This window comes from Dipodomys ordii, unplaced genomic scaffold (assembly GCF_000151885.1).
Source record: "Dipodomys ordii isolate 6190 unplaced genomic scaffold, Dord_2.0 Scaffold141, whole genome shotgun sequence".
Taxonomy (NCBI): Eukaryota; Metazoa; Chordata; class Mammalia; order Rodentia; family Heteromyidae; genus Dipodomys; species Dipodomys ordii.
In genome coordinates, this window is record NW_012267357.1 from 2,545,409 (window position 1) to 2,553,079 (window position 7,671).

Consider the following 7,671-nt stretch of genomic DNA (forward strand, 5'->3'; position numbering starts at 1 on the left):
AAAAAAAAAAGAATCTCACAGGGACTTTTCTGCCACAGCTGGCTGTGAACTGTGGTTCTCAGATCTCAGCCTCCTGCGTAGCTAGGATTATAGGTGTGAGCCACTGGTACCCGGTTGTATAGCACTCTTTTTTTTGATGGTCATGGGACCTGAACTCTGGGCCTGGGCGCTGTTCCTCACCTCTTTAGCTCAATGCTAGCACCTTAACACTTGAGCCACAGCACCACTTCCGGCTTTTTTCTGCTTATGTGGTGCTGAGGAATCGAACCCAGGGCCTCATGCATGTGAGGCAAGTACTTGACCACTGAGCCAACTTCCCAGCCCTGTGTGTAGCACTCTTAACCACAATGAATTCCATCTGTTAAAAAGTTAAATGTTTTGCTGGGTGCTAGTGACTCACACCTGTAATCATATCTACCTAGGAGGCTATCTCAGGATCACAGCTCAAAGAAGCCAGCCCAGACAGAAAAGCCCGTGAGATTCTTACCTCCAATAAACTACCAAAAAGCCAGAAATGGAGCTGTGGCTCAAGTGGTAGAGTACTAGCCTTTAGCAAAAAATTCAGGGACAGCACCCTCGCCATGAGTTCAAATTAGGACCAGCACAAAAATGAAATAAAAAATAAAAAGTGAGCAGGGCACCTGTGGCTCATGGATATAATCCTAGCTACTCAAGGAGGCTAAGATCTGAGGTTTGCGGTTCAAAGCCAGCCCAGGCCGTGAGACACTTCTTTCCAATAAACCATTCAGAAAATCAGAAGTGGCTCTGTGGCTCAAGTGGTAGACTGCTTGTCTTGAGCTGAAGAGCTGAGGGATAGTGCCCAGCCCAGAGTTCAAGCCCCATAACCGACCAAAAATAAAAATAAAAGTAAAGGTGAAAGGTTTAAAATTAGTGTATTTATCAAGCCTGAAACAATTAATTCAACTACAGGTAAAAGAATGTCATTTTGTCAAAACCAAGAGGGAACAGGGGAAGTACAGAGAGATTCTATTTGAAGATTAACAATCTAATTTAAGCACAGCTTCTGGAGACCAATTTGACCTCATACTAGAAAAGTATTATCTTTTTATTTGGTCTGACCATTACATTTCTGAAAAATAGGTCCCACAAAAAGTACTTCAAGGAGTGGGCTGGGGGAAGGATAGTATACTAAAAATATTTATAGATGCATCATTTAAAAATAGTGAAGCCAGGTGCAGTAGCTCAAACCTATAATTCAGCTGCTTGGAAAGTGGAGATTGGAAAAACTGTCTTTTGAATCAAGCTGAGGCAAAAAGTTCGTGAGACCTTCTTCCCTACAAAGAAGCCAGGTGTTGTACTACACAACTGTAGCTTCAGCTACACTGGAGATCTTCATACCTATGAAGATCGTAGTCCAAAGCAAACCCAGGCAAAAAGTTTGAGGCTTTATCTGAAAAAAAGAAAAAAAAATCACTAAAGCAAAATGGGCTGAGGGTGTGGGTTCAAGAGTGCTTGCCTAGCAAGCATGAGATCCTGAGTTCAATTCCCACTACTGCCTGGCAAGTAAAATAAAAAAAAGAGTAAAAGCTGAAGCAATCTTAATATCCAACAGAGAAGTTATATAAGTGATTTTTAATCAAAATTTAGTATTATTATGTTGACATTACATATCAGAGATGGATTTACAGGCAAATTACAGGAGGAAGAATAGTACACAGTGATGTAGAATAAACATTAAGCTGGGTGCCGGTGGTTCACGCCTGTAATCCTAGCTACTCAGGAGGCTGAGATCTGAGGATCATGGTTCAAAGCCAGCCCAGGCAGGAAAGTCCGTGAAACTCTTACCTCCAATAAACCACCAGAAAACCGGAAGTGGCGCTGTAGCTCAAGTGGTAGAGCGCTCACCTTGAGCTGAAGAGCTGAGGGACAGCGCCCAGGCCCAGAGTTCAAGCCCCACAACCAGAAAAAAAAAAAAAAGAATAAATATTAAGTAGAATTTAAAAACAGAACAATCTTCGGTGAGAGCAGGTCTAAGCAAAGAAAAGTGAGTTTATCTGAAGTAGGAAGGGAAGGTGAAACAGCAGGCAGGGACCTAAAGAAGAGTCAAGGCTGCCTTGAAGGGAAGTGGAGGTTTGACTGTTTTATTTTTAGGACTGGAGAGTCATCGGCCCCTAGGAATTTGGATGAAGTCACACCAAGGGATTTGTATGGAACACAAGAGTCCAAGAACTAAGAACAAAGGGTCAAAGATGTAGGGTGGGGTGGGTGTCCTCAGCAAAGTGGAGGCAACCTTTTAGAAGGAAATGATTTATAACATTAAATGCTCCAGGACAAAAAATTCTTGCTTGGGAGAAGGTCAGGGAAAATCCACCAATCAAGAAGGATCTAAGTTGAGAAAGTATACACGCATCAGGAAGTATGCACAGTGCCAGTTAAGAATAGGTGGGATGGAAAATTGGGGGTGGGGTGGAGGATGACATCTGAAACAAGCAGAAGAGGTAAGTTTGAGAAAGCAAAAGGCAATAGTAACACCATTCTTGGGGAGAAGAGGGCAAAAGACTTTCTCTTTATTCTGGGACAGGAATTGGGAAAGTGCAGGACTGTAGTAACAATACCAGACAGAATAACAGCAACTGATTTGATTAGATCTGTCATAGAAAAAAAAAGGCTTTGTTTATTTGAACACAATCTTTCATGATGGGTTTTGGGGAGACAAGGTTAAAGATTATAAAACTCTGAAATATCTTGCACTATAAAAATTGTCACTACAATGAAATGTACTCATTACCTTGCCCATGTAATTGTAACCCCTCTGTATGTAATTTTCACAATTAAAAAAAAAGGTTCAGGGGCTAGGAAGGTGGCTTAGTGGTAGAGTGCTTGCCTCGCATGCATGAGGCCCTGGATTCGATTCCTCAGCACCACATAAGCAGAAAAAGCCAGAAGTGGGGCTGTGGCTCAAGTGGTAGAGCGCTAGCCTTGAGCTAAAGAGCTGAGGAACAGTGCCCAGGCCCAGAGTGCAAGCCTCACGACCAACGGGGGGGGCGGGGGGGGACGGGACTTGTTAACTGGGTGCTGATGGCTCATACTTGTAATCCTAGTTACTGAAGAGGCTGAGTGAGATCTGAAGATTGTGGTTAAAAGCCAGACTGGGCAGAAAAATATGTAAGACTCTTATCTCCAATGGTTCAAACACACTAGCCCTTAGCAAAAAAAAGTCAAGAACAGCACCCAGGCCCAGAGTTCAAGCCCCACAATCAACCAAAACAACAAAAAAGTACAGTATTTCTGGTGAACTGATGGATCACTGAAAAACTGGGATTGCATACAAGATATAATTCAAAGAATGGATTTGGGGTTGTTGGCCAATCCATTCACAGGAATATTTGCTGATGTGGAATTTTTTTTTGGCTTAATCCTCTACTACAACACACAAACTAGTGAAGATTATTATTACTTGTTGGACCTAATTCTGAAGACAGAACAACAATGGAATCTGTGGTGTGTCACTATTCCTGATTAAAAAAATGACTGGCTGGCATTTAATACAGTTGGATTAGTATAGTCCATGTATATTATCTTTTTTTGTTGAATAAAATTTATGGCTACATGTTATCATTTATTCACTCCTGTCTTATTGCAATTAGTCAAGCATTTTGGAAATACTGAATTTATGAAATGGAATACTAAGACAACAATGGTTTAAGATGTGTTAAAAGATCCTAACAAATGTGCGTACCATAATTTTACATTTTTCATTACTGGGGTAATTCAAAAATTCCTTAGGGATGAATTATAGTAAAATTTTATGTATTCTTCTGAGCATAAACTAATTTTCTTTCCCACTGGACAGTGTTAAGTAGGAAATATTTAAAATTCTATCTCATTTATTCATATCATGAAAAACTGTAGACTTGCTAATTTCAATCAACATTATTGCCTTCTAAATAGTCTGAGATTCAGTAACTCATCTCTATACTGAAAATTATGCATAATTGTATTTTATCTTTTAGGAAAGTCTCATCAGTCATTTGAGCCATAGTTCCACTTCTGGCTTTTTTGGTGGTTAGTTAGAGATAAGTCTCATGGCCTTTCCTGCTCAGCTGTGAACCATGATAAGAGCTGACTCCTGAACTCCTGATGATTACAGATGTGAGCCATTGGCATATGGCTTCATCAGTGACTTTTATTAGTTCAATCCTAATTCTTGGGTGGCCAAAAAAATACACAGGGTCAATGTTCATGGAGGTCACAAAAAGGTCCCCACAGTAGAATATGTGAAATGCTATGCAGTCTGTTGGGTAAGTACGTGAAAAGTCTTTGTCTATGAAAGAAATTTAATTAGCTAAATTTCTACCCTTAGTTAATTTCCTACTTTTGAAGCAGGAAATACCATACCCTACAATCCTTAGAAGTCTAAAGGGTGCCATTTTCTAGCTAACTTTGGTATTAATTTTCTGGTTCACTTTTCTGTTCCTTATAGAAAGTCAATGTAGCACACAGAAAGGTTATAAACCCAGGCACGGTGGTACGTGCCTCTAATGTAGCACTCCAGAGTCTGAGGCAGGAGAACTGCAAATTGCAGCCAGTGCTACCTAGTTAGATCCTATCTCAAACAAAGCAGAGTAAACAAAATAATACAAAATAATATCAAATTTAACTGAAGACTATTTTATCTAGAAATGCCAGAGGAACTGGGGGCCTCTACTCACGGAACAATAATTTTCAGTCCTGGCTTGCCCATTTGGACTTCTCTTAAGAGAAATGCAGTGGCAAATGGAGGGAAGAGAACTCAGGCTAATTCCATGTAGTATCTGAGACCAGAGAAAGGCTTTGTGGCAGGGGATGTTTGGTTATTGGAAACCCAGCATCCATTGCTCACCTGGGAGAAGGAGGACAGAGAATAAGAGAAGGATAAGAAAGAACATAGAAGGAGGACAGAGGAGAGGAGATGCTGCCATGAGATGTTATATAAATATCACTTCCTGACATCCTTATAACTAGCTGTGCTGTAACCCTTAGATCTCAGCCTCCTGAGAAGCAAGGATTACAAATATGAACAATTTGTCCTCTGCGTTTTTGTTATCTCTTCATCCTCCCCCATCATGTGAGGCTGAGGCCTCATCCCATCAAGGAGGCAGTAAGCAGGCATCAGGACTCAGCCTGTGAGGGTTTACCATTCCACAACTGAAACTTTAGGACCAACTAAGGAAGTCTGAGAGTCTGAGACCTAGACTGAACTCAGTACCTTCCACTTCCATTTGCCGGCTAGTGTTCAACTAACCAAGTCATACCTCCAATCCCAGAGGCCTCCTTTTCTTAAAAAGAAAAAAAAAAATTCGTTTTAAGTAGTTATACAAAAGAATTGCCACTCAACAAAGCAGTTCATGAATATACCTTGAGTAGTGTCAAAAAAAAAAGGAAAGACAAGGGGAAGGAAAGGGAGGGGATGGGGAGGGGGTAGGGGAGGGGGAGGCAACATGAAACAAACCTGGGCTATTAGTCTTTCTTTTTCTTTCCCCTTTATTCTATCTGGGGGCACAACCTATTGAGTGGTACTGTCCCATATTCAAGGTGGGTCTTTTCTCCTTAATAAACCCTTGAGAAAGTCCCTTAGACATTGGTGTGCTTCCAAGACTTACCATCACAAATACCAACTGTCATTTCTGTCTATGGCTCTCCCCAGCCCCCAAATCTTAGCTTCCTAATTGCATAACAGAGATATGTGAAGAGGTCTAATGTGGCAATATAAAAGACATAGATTGCTATATGAAAGACACATCTGTGACCACAGCTATTCAGGAGGCTGAGATCTGACGATTACAGTTCAAAGCCAGCCTGGGCAGAAAAGTCTGAGAGACTCAAATCTCCAATAAACAACTCAGAAAAAGCCAAAAGTGGTGCTGTGGTTCAAGTGGTACAGTAATGACCCTGAGCAAAAGCAGCTTAGGGACAGAGCCCAGCCCCAGAGTTCAAGCTTCAGGACCGGCCAAAAAAAAAAAAAAAAGACACTTTCATGATTCCTTTGCTTTTCACATATCTGTTTCTTTTTTTTGGTTAGTCATGGGGCTTGAACTCAGGGCCTAGGTGCTATCCCTGAGCTCTTTTGGTCAAGGCTAATGTTCTACCACTTTGAGCCACAGCTTTACTTTCTGTTTTCTTGTGGTTAATTGGAGAGAAAAGTCTCATGGACTTTCCTGCCTGGGCTGGCTTTGAACTGCGATCCTCAGCTCTTAGCCCCTAAGTAGCTAGGAACAGGTGTGAGCCACCAGGGCCCACATACTTTCACATATCTGTATTTCAATTGTTTCTTTTCTTTCTTTCCTTTTTTTTGGGGGGGGGTCTGGTCGTGGGGTAGCGCTCTACCACTTGAGCCTCAGCGCCACTTCCGGCTTGTTTCTTTTTGCTTATGTGGTGCTGAGGAATCGAACCCAGGGCCTCAGGCATGCAAGGCAAGCGCTCTACCACTGAGCTAACTTCCCAGCTCATGTATTTCAATTATTTCAAAGTACATATCCAAGCATGAATTGTAATTCCTGTATATATAAGCAAAAAGTGCAAGAGTGACACCCTCCATTAAAATTAAAATACTCCCCTGTACCCACACATCTCCATTTTCCTTATTTAATGCTCATCTATAACAGGTAGCTTTTAGGGCACCAGTGTCACTTAGGGTCACTCTAGCATTAATACAAAAAGGCCATACATAACAATGAAAAAGAAACCAGGTTTCTAAGAAGCTTATTAGAGCAGGAGAGTGTCCCTGAGTAGCTCTGAATGTATGCCATCAAGTTCTCTATAGCAACTATTGCTGATCAGATGTAGAGTTAAGATGACAGGAACTAAATCTTACTCATCTTGTATCCCATATAATACAGTGTTTGTTCTTCATACAGTTATGCTTACTAAACATTCACTGAGTTAATAACCACAAACTATTTCTGGATAATGAGTCATCCCTAAAAAATCCAACTTCCCCGCCTTTGAATATTCCAAGTGTAAAAGGATATGTCAATACTAGAGAAAATTTAGAATCACCTGAAATGGGCAGTTTATGGACACACATGAGAAGCCTGAATTTGGCATAGAGGAGAAACAAGATGTCATTTATTTAACTCAATATTCAATACTCTAGTTTCTACAGTAAATTTCTTTTCTTTTCCCTTTTTTTTTGTGGGGAGGTCAGTAATGAGGCTTGAACTTGGGGCCTAGGCACTACCCCTGAGCTCTTTAGCTCAAGGCTGGTACTCTACCACTTTGAGCCATAGTACCACTTCCAGTTTTCTGGTAGTTAATTGGATATGAGTCTAACAGATTTTCCTGCCTGAGCTGGCTTTGCACTGTGATCCTCAGATCTCAGCCTCCTGAATAGCTAGGATTACAGGTGTGAGCCACCAGCACAGAGCTTCTATAGTAATTTCTGCTGTTGAGAAAAATCAAATCACATGAAAACAGTTTTAAGACTCCTTTCAGTTCCAACATCCTAGGTCAGCAGGGATATAAAAAACTATCACCAGGGGAATATAGATTTGGCCAGGAAATATAACCATGATATGAAAAGAAGCTCTACCCATGTCTCTGGCAGTCCAGAATTAAAATTGTGGATAAAATTCTGAATAAAAATCTATGGAAGGGGCTGGGAAGGTGGCTCAGTGGTAGAGCGCTTGCCTTGCATGCATGAGGCTCTGGGTTCAATTCCTCAGCACCACA

At 41.1% G+C, this 7,671-nt stretch overlaps 1 protein-coding gene across 1 annotated transcript in view; it reads right to left on the reverse strand.

Moving 5' to 3' along the window:
- The window catches only part of Mapk1 (mitogen-activated protein kinase 1), a 91,100-nt gene that overhangs the window by 61,742 nt on the left and 21,687 nt on the right, over positions 1-7,671 (reverse strand). The window lies entirely within an intron of this gene.